The sequence below is a fragment of the Elgaria multicarinata genome, chromosome 14 (assembly GCF_023053635.1).
Source record: "Elgaria multicarinata webbii isolate HBS135686 ecotype San Diego chromosome 14, rElgMul1.1.pri, whole genome shotgun sequence".
NCBI classification, from domain to species: domain Eukaryota; kingdom Metazoa; phylum Chordata; class Lepidosauria; order Squamata; family Anguidae; genus Elgaria; species Elgaria multicarinata.
The window spans coordinates 17,065,073-17,077,972 of NC_086184.1; the positions used below are offsets into that span (position 1 = coordinate 17,065,073).

General features: G+C 45.5%; 1 protein-coding gene across 2 annotated transcripts in view; it reads left to right on the plus strand.

Annotated features, from left to right (window-relative positions):
* Nucleotides 1-12,900, plus strand: part of RIPOR1 (RHO family interacting cell polarization regulator 1) — a 93,828-nt gene that overhangs the window by 17,025 nt on the left and 63,903 nt on the right. The window contains exon 1 of one of the 2 annotated variants that reach the window (XM_063141286.1): nt 5,091-5,179. The exons of the other annotated variant lie outside the window; for it this stretch is intronic. The gene's annotated coding sequence lies outside the window, so the exon portion shown is untranslated. Of the gene's footprint in view, nt 1-5,090; nt 5,180-12,900 lie in introns of those variants that run through there. 2 annotated transcript variants of the gene reach the window in all.

A 12,900-nucleotide genomic window follows, 5' to 3' on the forward strand; every position in this document is an offset into this window, starting at 1 on the left:
AGCTTTCTATTTAACTTTGCTTATATTTCCGAGAGAGACTAGTGTTCGTCCTGCCCACAGAAGAGGTGCATTGTAATGGTCTCATCCTGCTTGTCCTTGCTCAGTTTCTATGCCCAATCTTGATCTGCCCCATTCCCTGTTTGCTTGTCCTCTTCATTCACCCATACATCCAGACAGCACGTCAGGGAGAAAAGAGGAATGCAGGCAAACTCAAGGGTTTTTACCGCCTAGAGAAGTAGCCAGTGTTTTGGGGCTGAGCACTGCTCAACACAGCGGCCCACTTAAAAGCGGTCTCCTTTTTAAAGGCCCAGGCGCGCAGAGGTCACTCGGAGGCTGCCCATTGCTAGGTCCTTTGAATAAAGAAAACCACCTGTGTTCATGACTGGGGAGTTGTTCCTGTTGACACTACTCTTTGTTGGGTGCCCTTGAAATTGTAGTTGGTGCACCTGACAGGAATGCTGCCTTTCCACAGCTCCATTCCGGAGAATGTTTCACTGGAGCAAGAGCCGGGCTGAATCACTTGGGACTTGGGCGCTTTAATGGCATATCGCAGAGGTAGGAAACCTGGTACTCTCCAGACGTTTTGGACTATAGTTCCATGCTGGCTGAGGCTGATGGGAGTTGCAGTCCAGAACATTGGGAGGGCACTGGATTGCTTATCCCTGGATATCATAATGGGCTATAAACATAAGTGTGTGTGTGTGTGTGTAGAAGAAGAGGGGGACCGTGGAACATAGGAAGCTGCCTTCTACTGAATCAGAAAAGCACCCAAACCAGGTGAAAAAAGGGAGAAGCAAATTCTCAGGATGCTGAACTTTTTATTTGTAAGTTGAAGAGCGTGACGCGTTTCGGCCTGTATCTTTTCAAGGCCTTCTTCAGGGGGTTGTGGGAAGATGTCTGCAAAAAATTTTCTTATCAACAGAATGTCTTTCTCTTCAACTTACAAATAAAAAGTTCAGCATCCTGAGAATTTGCTTCTCCCTTTTTTTCTACTGAATCATTTTTCATCAAGCCCACTATTGTTAACACTGATTGGCAGCAGCTCTCCAGGATTTTAGGCAGAAGTTTTCCTGCCCTACCTGGAGTTGCCAGGGATTGCACCTGGGACCTTCTGCATGCAAAGTATGTGCCCTGCCACTGAGCCACAGGCTCTCTTGGTCCTGTCCCACTGCAGCCTGCATGTAGCAGTGCCTTGGAGCCTCTTGGTTAGCACTGATGCAGTAACATGACCTGCAGAATCCACTTATTTCTGCTTCTTAAATTTGCAGTGGTGTTCCCTTGCTAGACCCCAACTTTTGAAGTCTCGGAACAATACTAAGGAGGCTTCCTCTTGGGCTTTGCAACTCCCAGCTTCCATTGTCATTATCGCTGGGTTTGTACATGGAGAGAGAGAGAGAGAGAGAGAGAGAGAGAGAGAGAGTCTGCCTTGGCTTTGCATGTTTCACTGTGGTAAAGTTGTCCAAGACAGCTGCAGTGCTGGATTACCCCCGTTGGCTTCCTCAGCTACAGAGAGTGATGGAGAGATAGGAGCTGACAAAGGCCTTTTCCCCACATTTCGCGTTGGTGAGGCATTGTTCTTCCGCAGTGAGCTGGAAGTGGGTGCATCTCTGTGGTTGCACACAGCACTTAAGATAGAACTGCGTTCCCCATCACAATCCTCCCCCTGCCACCCTCGTCGCAAAGACAGAAGCGCGTGCCCCAGCGCTGAGCCAGCCATGGCAATCCCAAGCAAAAATACGTTATTGATTTTATTTCAATTTATCTTTTATTGTCACATTTGTGCTCCAGCGCAGGAAGGAAATTTAAAACGCAAAGATAAATTGGGCGACCGGTATTGGCTGTTGAAAACTGATGGGAGAGGGGCACTCTAGGGATTGCATTGCAGGATATGGAACGGTAGAGATGAAAGCAGGCGATGTAGGTTAAAATGCTGCTGATCAGCAGTGTGGGGGGGAGCGGGCAGCTGAATCTCGTCCTTCACCCCCCTCCCAAATAGCTGATCTACAGAATTCTAATACTTTTTTTTAAAAGGTCTCTGCGGAGTTCCTGACTGTTTACCAGTGTGAATACCTTTTCTGTAAGGCCTTTCCCTCAGCAGACAATACCTCCACCTCACACATTGAAACACTGCCACTGGGACATTTACCGTATTCCTTTGATTGTAAGACGCCATCGATTGTAAGACGCACACTAATTTCAGTACCACCAACAGAAAAAAAGCTTTGATTCAAAGAAAGACCCGCGATTCTAAGACGCATCCCCGTTTTTAGAGATGTTTATGTGGGGGAAAAAGTGCGTCTTCGATTCGAAGAAATACGGTAGCTCAGGTCCAACACCTTTGCTTCTTGAGATGGGATGGCACGCTGGTTTTGTATTCTGACGTATATTATTCTCTTATCACTATTCCCCTTTGGTAGCCACGAGCTGCAGGTGTGGGATTTTGAAAAGCGTTTTGACAAATGTTTTTAAATATTTACTGTTTATGTAATTAAGGTGTTATTATTTATTTATTTATTTTATTTATTGCATTTTTATTCTGCCCAATAGCCGAAGCTCCCTAGGCGGTTCACAAAAATCAAAACCATTCAGAGTATAAAACAAACAGTGTAAAAAAATGATATAAAATGCTATATAAAAGCACAACCAGGATAAAAGCAGCAGTGCAGAAATACAAATTTAAAATACAAATTTAAAACAGCAAAGTTAAAATTAAATTTATAGACTGTTAAAATGCTGAGAGAATAAAAAGGCCTTCACCTGGCCTCTGAAAGAATATAGTGTAGATGCCAGGCAAACCTCCTTAGGGAACTCATTCCACAGCCGGGGTGCCACAGCAGAGAAGGCCCTCTTTCTGGTAGCCACCTGCCTTACTTCCTTTGGCAGGAGATCATGGAGAAGGACCCCTGAGGATGACCTTAGGGTCCGGGCAGGTACATATGGGAGGCCCCAAGCGGTTTAAGGCTTTAAATGTTAATACCAGCACTTTGGTATTTAAGCAGTAAATAACCACTTTGCTCTTCTCCTGCATATTAATAACTGATCTACAGTAATAAAGTCACTTAAAAACCTTCTATATATCCTCTCTCATGCACACAAACACCCTCAATCACCACTCTAATCCTATAAACACAGATCCTAAGCACTATCTCCTCACAAGCCCTGTCTATCTCTTTCTGTCTAAACACACTGCTCTCTGTTTATATATCGTACACCATTTTGTCCCCCCCTCACTCAGCCAATCAACTCACATATACAAATAAAACTTATTTCCTGTCACCCATATCCCCCAGTCTCTAGATCTGCTTGCCAGGAAACACAGAGTCATAACTAGGTATGGACGGACTCAGTCCTGTCCACTCCGCTGGGTGCTTGTCAAGTCGCTGCTACCCGTTCAGCTCCCTGGATGAGCTGCCACGCTGTTGCGGGCCCAGCGGCAGCCCCACCCCTCAGCAAGCCACCTTTTGTGAAAAAAATGGCGGGTTGGGTTTTTACGCAAAATTAATGTGGTAAAAATGGCGCCCGTAGAGGGGTCATTTGCACAACATTTCATTAAATGGTCCATTTATGCAACATTACTTTTATGGGGAAAACCTGAGCCACCTTTTTTTGGGGGGGGGGCAAAATGGCAGCTTGGCAAGGGAACGGGTGGCCACCAGGCGCTCACGGACCATGCCAGCTCACCGAACAGGGTCCAGGACGCCAAGCAGGGAGGAGTCCACCAGACTCCATCCACCCCTTCTCGGACTCCCACGACATCTCTAGTCATCATTATTCATGCATCTAGATACAGATTCATAACATATATACATGTGAGATCAGAGTCTCCATATGTACAGGAGGCATAATAGCAACAAGGTAACATGTGGTCTTGCCAGCCACATCGCCAGCTGTCCCATGGACCCCTCCTCCTGCCAAGTCAGAAAAAACAAACCGGGTCTTAAAAAATACAGGAGGACGCTGGAATGCAACAGTTTGGCAGCAACGTTGTCTGGACTCTCAGTAATAATGTGTTAATGGCTGGTGCCAGTTCCAGAAAAATCAGCTAGCATGGAAGTGCTTTACGTCACAGGAGAGCCACAGACACTGTTGGCGGCAGCGAGGAGGGGAATGGCCAAGTCACAGTGAATCATGGCAAAACTGGGAATGAGAGCCTTATTCTTAGTCATGCTGCCTCCCTGGTCTCAGCTAGGCTGCCCCAGGCTGTATTTCCTATTGCAAGCTGTGCAGGAGGTCAAGAAACAGGATGGTTCTTGCTCTTTCCATGTAAGGCTGGGGAGAAGAATTTTTTAAAAAATTGGTTAGATGGTCCATGCAATTCAGTCCTCTGTCCAGCGAAAAGCACATCTGTCCACTAATGTAAACAATCCAGGTGACACCTAAATGAGCCAGGTGACAGTGTGTAACCTACACGATCCAGGTGACCATGTACAGTAGAGGAGAGTTGCCCTGCAGAAAGACGCCAACTGAATAAATACATCCGAAGAGCTTTAAGGAAGTGAGTCAAGCCACATGCTGCAGTGGGAGGCCAACACACACACACACACATACACACAGAGGAACCTGTAATCCTAATTTGAGATGGGGGTTAAATTATTTCCTGGCCACAAATGCAGCAGTCAGTCAAGACTCTGAGCAGGCGAGGAGCCCGTCCAGCGAAGCTTCCAAAAGAAAACCCGGCCACGCTGGTTCTGAGCAAACGCTTACGTAGCAGGAATGTGCCAAAACATCTCCACATTGTTCTCCCAAGTCAGGAAGGTGGTTTCATCCCATGACAAGGGCCGCAGAGTCGAAAGGAAGGTGTCAAGCGTTGCCTTTAGGCACTTTTCCCAGTGTTGGGGTGGCCGGTTAGGGGTGTGTGTGTGAGAGAGAGAGAGAGAGAAAGATGGGGACCCACCTTAACGCTGCCTCCCATTGTTATATCACACCCAGCGTGGCAGCCGCCGTCTCCGGTCCCCTTCCCATGTGGATGGGAAGGAGGCGCTTCCACCCCTCGGTTTCCTGCCTCAATCACATGGCTTCGGCCGGTTTCCATGGCAAAGGCAAGGAGGGGCTGGCAGCTCCAGAGCAAGCGCCTTTAAGACTTCAGTGTTTTCGCTCTGTCCATGGGAGTGGAACAAAGGAAACGCGACAAGCCGGACACGTTTTCTCTCCCCGCTCGGTCTGCCCGGCACCCGGACATGTAAGTCCCCCATGGCTCCATGGGCATTTTTTGCCTGATGAAACCTAAGAGCGATGCAGGCAGGTCTCGAATAGTGGAATTCCCCTTGCCCCCTGGACTTTATGTTGAGAGGATGGCGTGCATATCTTGTAGCTGGGCTGGCTGAAATGCAATCTCTGGGCTAGGTCCATCCGCCGTTCCGAACCTGGTGCCCGTCAGATGTTTTGGACTTCAACTCCTATCAGCCCCTGCCAGTATGGCCGATAGTCAGCGATTATGGGAATTGGAGCCCAAAACATCTGGAGGACACCAGGTTGGAGAATGGTATGTGGTCTCATTTGCAGGATGGGGTGCAAAGGGATGATGCACTTTTGCCTGCCCCCAGAGTGCCATACGGTTCTGGGAGGAAACCGCCAGCTAGGCTGGTTTTGCCTTTTGTGAGACCCTTGACTGGTGACGGGTGAAAAAAAGCTTTGTTATGCTGCTGAGCATTGGTGGCTGAGCAGGAGGAACTGTGGCTCTTTCTGCATTTTTCTATCCCGGGCTAAGCTGGCATTTCCTTGTGTTTGCTGTGTTCTAGGGTGCCAGGCGTAGGTGCCCAATGAAAGGTGTCCGTAACATACCAATTTTGCATTCATTGGATTCAAAACAAAAGTGTTGGATCTCAGTGGTTTCATCTGTACCCCCATCCACGACATAGGCGGACAGCCAGTGTGTTCAGACATGGTTTCTACTTCGCTAAGAGTGCAGTTTTCAAGATATTTAAAAATAGGCTGGTTACACCTTGGCAGGCTTCAGCCTCCCTGGTTTTCTTTGCTTGCTGTCATGGTGGCTGAAGGGTGGAGAGAGAAAAGTTATTTCTGTTTTCTCCCGTTCATGTTTATAGGAGAAATGGGGATTTCAACCCATGTGACAGCTTGTTAATTTTTTCAAATCACATTTCTCTTTCTCTCCCTTCCTCCAGGGCAATGAACTCAGGCATTCCATTTTCTCCAGTCGGTCTTTACAGAAGGGATATGGTATCTTTTCTCACTGTCCCTGACCCAGTGGGCCTAATGGCTATGGGAGGATTTGAACCCTGGTCTCGGTCTAAGTCTTGCCCTGTGTCTGCATTCAGCTGTCATGTGAACCAGGAACAGGAGATCCATTGCCCTCTAGATGCAGTGGACTACAACTCCCATATTCCTTGTCATTGGCCATGCTGGCTGGACTGAGGGGCGTTGTAGTCCAAAATATTTGTAGGGCACCAGGTTGCCTGTCCCTCTGCTAAGCAAAAGTTTAGCATGGCATGAGTAAGCGCAGGTGAGCCTCAGGTATGCTCCCCTTTCCCCTCGCTTCCTCTGACACAGCTGCAAAAAGGAATTTGGAGGCTTTTTTGCTTAACCATAGCTTGTTGTGTCATCTGAACCAACAAACTGTGGTTAGTTTTAACTATGTTTGAAACAGACTCATTCACAGCTTGCTAAACTGCTTGTACACGGCTTGTCAGGCCTGGTGTACGTGCAGTGGAATGAGGTTGTGGTAAGGTGGTACCGTGGACTGTACTGCTTCAGACCACATGTGACAGAACTCACTTCTGAATGTAAAAAAATCTCTTTGCAAGTAGAAAAGTAGCACCACAAGGAAAGGGCTAGCCTAAGACCATTCTCCATTAAACATTTCCTTGCTTTTTTTTTTACTTGTAGGAAGCCTTCTTTTTGCATTCTGAAGTGGTGGTACAGTCCATTTATGACCTCAGGATTCACACCATCGCATTGTATATGGATGGGTCCTTGATGTCTTATCAGGGTGTGGTGGTTACTCCGGATCAGTTAATCAAGAGTTAGAAGAGTATGTGTATGGAGTATGGAGTAAATGGGAACAGGTTACCTAGTTAAGCAAAACCGTGGCTTCTCAAGGAACAGCTACCGAGGTATTGTGCTTAAACTCACACGCTGAGAAGTTTAAGTGGAGAATAGAATCCCCCTGTTTGATACAGTAGTTGTTGATCTGGCAGACCGACCAGCCCATCACTTGTGGAGAGCTGTTAGCCTGCCAACTGCTGTGTTTATAATCCTTACCACCTGGCCCCAGCCTCCAAGATAGAGGCAATTCTTCTGTCATTTTCTGCCAAATATCTGTTGTTGGGAGGGGTGGGGGACGTTCCTGGGGCATAGATTTGCTCTGGAAATCTTAGAGAAATTCCCCTTCATAAAGTCTATATATGACTTAAATGTGCTGGATTTACAGGTTACAAAATATTTTGTAGCACCTTGGATTCCTCTCTCTCTCTCTCTCTCTCTCTCTCTCTCTCTCTCTCACACACACACACACACACACACACACACACTTTTCTTTCCTTTGTCTGAGGCTGTTGATTGCATGGTCTTGGCTCCTCTGGGTTCTTTCCCCGGCCTATGGTCAGCTCACAGCCCACCTGGTTGCTGTGGTCTGGTACAGGTGGCAAAACAGGTAGGTTTCATCTGTTTCGTGGATCCCAGAGAGAGGCACACTCAAAAGGTGCCAGAGAAGTTTGTCAAGGTTGAAACTGGCCAGGTGGGGTTTCCAAGGAAACCCTTCCTAATCCTGACCCCTGCCACGTGCGCATTAAGGACCAGAAAAAAATGACGGCTGGACCAAGTATCTGTAGCAGTGAGGAGGATGAGAAAGATTCCTTTGGCCCATGGTTGAATTGGTAACAAGGGTAGTAAAGGGTCTATTGACCACCCACGCACCCCAGATGTATTAGAATACAACTTCCACTGGCCCCTGCCAACATGGCCAATGGTCAGAGATTATGGAAATTCTTGTCCCAAACATCTGGAGGGCAAGAGGTTGGGGAAGGCTATGATATGTGGCCTCAGTTGCAAGATGGGGTGCAAAGAGTTGGTGCTCAGAGGAGGCAACCTACCTAGGCCAGTGAGCTACATGTTCCTGGGGCCTGGGGGCTATCAGCTGGGTTGTTGTTTTCCTTTTGTGAGCCCCCTGACCGGTGATGGGGAAACACTTTGTTATACTCCTGAGCAGTGCTGTCTCTGGCAAGAGGAACTAGCTCTTGCTACTTTTTACTAGCCAGGGCTAAGCCGGCTTTTGTGGTTGCTGTGTTCTAGGGTGCGGATGGGTGTTGCAGTCCACCACATCTGGAAAATACCAGGTTGGAAAAGTCTGCCAGTGTTGACCATCTATATCCATCAGCACTCGGCGGCCTTCTGATACACGAGGCTTTATCATAGGGCTATTAGCCAGTCCATTGATTGTGTAGGCTAATTGGTCAATAACACAATTAAATAATTCAGTATCTTGCTTTAGGTGGCAATTGAAAGATAATATGTGCCGTTGGGAGTCAAGCTTTTGCCCGGGGTTGGTTGGGAGTGGAGTGGGGGGTGAGGGATGAAATTCTAATTATAGTCCAATGAATGTATTGAGTTCCACTTTTCTTCTTTTGCCGTTTCTGATTTGGGGAAGGAATTAAAAGGATAGGCCTTGCTTTGTTCGTCTACTGGATGCTTCCTTGTATCTGTGCCCGTCAAAGACAGCTGTGGGGGCTATGGGGGTTTAGTTTGTCGGAGCAGATGTCTATTTGCAGCTAAAAATTAACCAGCTCAATGCTGAGGTACATGGGGGTCTGTCCATATTGGATGCAATAGGGGAGATCCTGATGGGGGATCAAAATCTGAAGGCGTTGGGAACCAGGGTGCTTCTGCTACAGCAGCTGCTAGATCAGAAATTGGGTTTTTGTTTTGTTTCGTTCTTTTCTGGAGAAGTGATGGGTGAGGATTGAAAGAAACCCCCCCCCCCAATGCCCTATAACGCCCCCTCTCACACCCACACTTTTATTTGGGAAAAGGTTTTTATATTTATGCACATATAAAATGTATTGATTGCCTTTCTGTAAAGCTAAACAGCAACCACAATCTATACCGCCCAATAGCCGGAGCTCTCTGGGCGGTTCACTATAAAATAAAATCCAAGTAATTCAAATTAAATGGAAGCATGAATCTCTTATCACAGCAAGAATACTTGATTCCCACAACCGTGTGCTGATATGTCTGTATTTTGCTTGGAACAGAGTGCCCAGGCCAATGCATCAAACCAGATAACCAAGGAAATTTTTTCAAGGCAAAGAATTGAGCACAACAAGGAGGGAAAAACAAACAAGAGAAGCTCTACCTAGTTTTCATTGCAGTGATAAACCTGTTTAAGGCCTGTGCCACTTCACGTTGTTCACATGATTAAGTGTTTCCCACACTAAAAAAATAAAATCCCTGCACCTAGAAAGCTAACATGTCATGTTAGGGAGAAGGCTTCACTACATCTCTCCTCCATGACATATCATTCACATTCCGTCCATACAAAAGCTAGATTTTAGGGGAAACCATTCTAGTGCAGCCTTCTCTCACACATGCTAGCTTTCTAAAAGCAGGGGGGTGAGATTTTCTTGTATGGAGGAACATTCAGTTGTGTGAACCTGCTCCTCTCAGTTTTAAGTGGAACACACACACACACACACAGATAAAAGCTTATCATCTCGGCAAGAAATAGGCCTTTGTCTGATGAGTCAGGATTTAAAAGGTGAACCTCTTTGCTTATACATGTGTGTATGTGTGTATATAGTCTTGATTTGAACAACTTGATGGGCACTCAGTCCAAGGGCTTAGATAATGAGAAGTCTTGATGAATAGGAACGACTGTTTCCATAGGATTTCATCGACAGGTGGGAGAAAATACAGCTATTTCAGACCGTCGGGCAGTTTGGATAATTGAAGTTTCGACAACAGCGGAATATATTGCAGAGTTTAATAACCAGAACCAATGGGATCAACAGATGTTTAACGCAATTTTGGGGGAACTATACAGTTGAGCAGAGACCAAAGCTATATAGTTGAAACTATCTCGTGTTTAATAGAGGAGGCCATCTGTTCAATCTCTTGGCTTCTTGAAGTCCTGGCTTTAAGGATTGTATTAATCTGAGTTCGTTTCTCTCCATCATCACTACCAACCCCTAATGGGAGGTCTATAGAATAAATTAGACTGCAGTCAGTTCCTGAGCAGCAAACAATGCCAGCACCGACTGCTCATGCAGGAAAGCCACGTGGACTCTGCCAAATGACAGCTTATTAGCTGAAATAATTGCGGCAAAGCTGCTAGTGCGCCAGGCGGGAACAGGGGGTGGATATTTCAGAGAAAAGTGAGCATTCCGAGAAAGAACAGGCTTCGTGAACACACGTCTGGGCGCATCTGTATACGGTTATGTGTAGATATGGGCTGGAGTCTGCCAAAGAAGTAAACTCCAGGTTAGGCTGAGTTTCATCGAGGGGAAGCGTTCCAGAGCAACTTGAGCCTGTCTTTTGCAGGGGGGGGGGGGATATTGCTCTACAAGAGCATTCTCCTGTTCATTTGGTAGGTGCCAAAGTCACGAGACATGCCTCCAGGAGACGGGCTGAAATAATTTCAAGGTGATGTCTTAGAAAACAAGTGGGCAACTTTGGACCCCTGAACTTCACCGGAGGGGGGGCACTTCACCTTGTCCAGCCACACTGCTGAACTTAGACTCAGTGATGGCGGCAAAATGCCACACTTCTGCTTAAAAACAAGGTACAGTGAGGATGCACCTTTGAAATAGGCAAATCATGCTTCTTGGAAGAGACCAATTTGCCATTAAAACAAGCTGGATGCTCACTATAAGGCTTGTTTTAAAGGGGAAATTGGGTGGGTGGGTGGATTGTCACCACTGCACGGCCAACATTTTGGGGAGACTTTGGGGGGGTGTAAAACAGGCCAGAGTACAGCCCACCCTTCCTTTAGAATCTTGCTCCCCTGGAGTTGCTGTACTGCAATGGAGTGGAACAGTGTTAAGAGACTCCAGTTGTGTTTTTCAACATGTGATGGATTTGTTGCTTGTATTTGTCGCGTTGGGATCTGTCCCTGGGGCAGCTGGCAGGTCGCACTGGCAGCCAGCAGGGCTTCCAGCTCCAAATGCCAGGTGAAAAATGCCGAAAGGATGGGTGTTCTGCATTGCAGCTCTCAATGGACAGAGTCCAGGTTAAGGCCAGAAATAGCCGCCTATCTGTTTTTGACCTCTGCTTTGAGTTCACTCCCAAAAATGCGGCTTTAAAAATGTGCCCTTGGGAAGCCGCCTCCAGTCTTCGCTCCAAAGCTGTAGCAGTGAGCAGCATAGTTACAGATATAGATCGATACATGCATTATACAAAATGTGGAAAATTGGCCACACTGAGTGACGATAATGGAAGTTTTTAGACTGGTGCAAACCAGGCTGATTTATTTATTTGCTACATTTTTATTCCGCTTTTCGTCCAAGGAGCTCGATGCCGTGTACACGATCCTCCTCCTCTCCCTTTTTATCTTCACAACAACCCTGTGAGGTAGGTTACGGTGAGAGTCACTGAGAAGGTCACCCAGTGAGCTTCATGGCTTTGCAGGGATTTGAACCATTAGCAGCTGAAATCCATACATTACCGAAGTTTGCAGTGCAGTTCGCACCCCCCAAAATAAAAAAAGCATACAGAAATGAAGAGGTTTGCAAAAATATGCACAAAACTCTTTATTCCATGATGAAAATTGTGTACATTTGCAAAGGCATACACAAAAGTGCGTACATTTGGAAAATATTTGTACAAAAAGGATTTTTCAAAACTGCATACAGATTTTCATGCGGAGTATTAAAAAATTGCAGTCTGATGTAGAATCTGAATGGAATGAAGTTAACTTTGGAAATGAGAATCGGGAAAGTCAAAAACTTCCTGATGGTAAGATCTGTACAATAGTGGAACAGTCTACCTACGGAGGTTGTAGGTTCTCCATCTCTGTAGGTTTTTCCAAAAAGGCTGGACAGCCCCTTCTCATGGATGGTTTAACTGATTTTCCTGCTCATTGCAGAGGGTTGAACTAGATGATCCTTGTGACCCGTTCCAACTCCACAATTCTATGAGCATGACAGATTCATCAGTCCCTACTTAGGACTGCAAAACCAAAGGGAATCATGGCCCCATCTATCAGCCAGTAGTCTATGGACTGCTGCATGTCTCTCTGTGTGTGTTGTGTTGCATGTTACCTGTTGCTTGCAAGCTGACCTGAGCACTGTTTGACTGAAAGGCAAGATATAGATCTTCAAAATAAACAATAAGCTCCTTCTGTTGAGTACATGTTGAGTATGCTTCAGCGTGGATAAAAATCAATTGGTTTTTTAAAAAAAAAAAAATTAAAAATCGGAATTTTTTATTTAAATGGGTTTTTTAATTTAAATCGGAATTTTTTTATTTAAGTTGGATTTTTTTTAATAAAATGCTTTTTGAGGTAAAATCTATCTAAAGATAGTTTTCTATTTAAGATACGTTATAGTCCAAAGGTTATTCATCATGAAATAAGGATTAGTTTTTAATTATGTAGCATGAGGCAGTTTAAATTTTTGGGTAAATGAATTCCATCAATCCATTCACAATGTTATGCTCTTCCAGAGGTTTCTGTAAGATTATTTTTCTCCTTCCAATAAAGTACATCAGAAAAGTTGTCCAAATATGAATGGTTAACCTATTAAACTGGAGATAGTTCATCTTGCAATAATTTTATAATTATCTATCTATGATGTGTTTCTAATAGTATAACCAAATCAGTATTTTTATATATATAACTGTAAAACTTATCTGAAAAGTTGCTATTCTAAACATGAAACCTTCATCTGGTTGTAAATATTAAGATTATAACAGCAAGAATGAGTCTTTGATAACTCTGAGTTGTGTAAAATA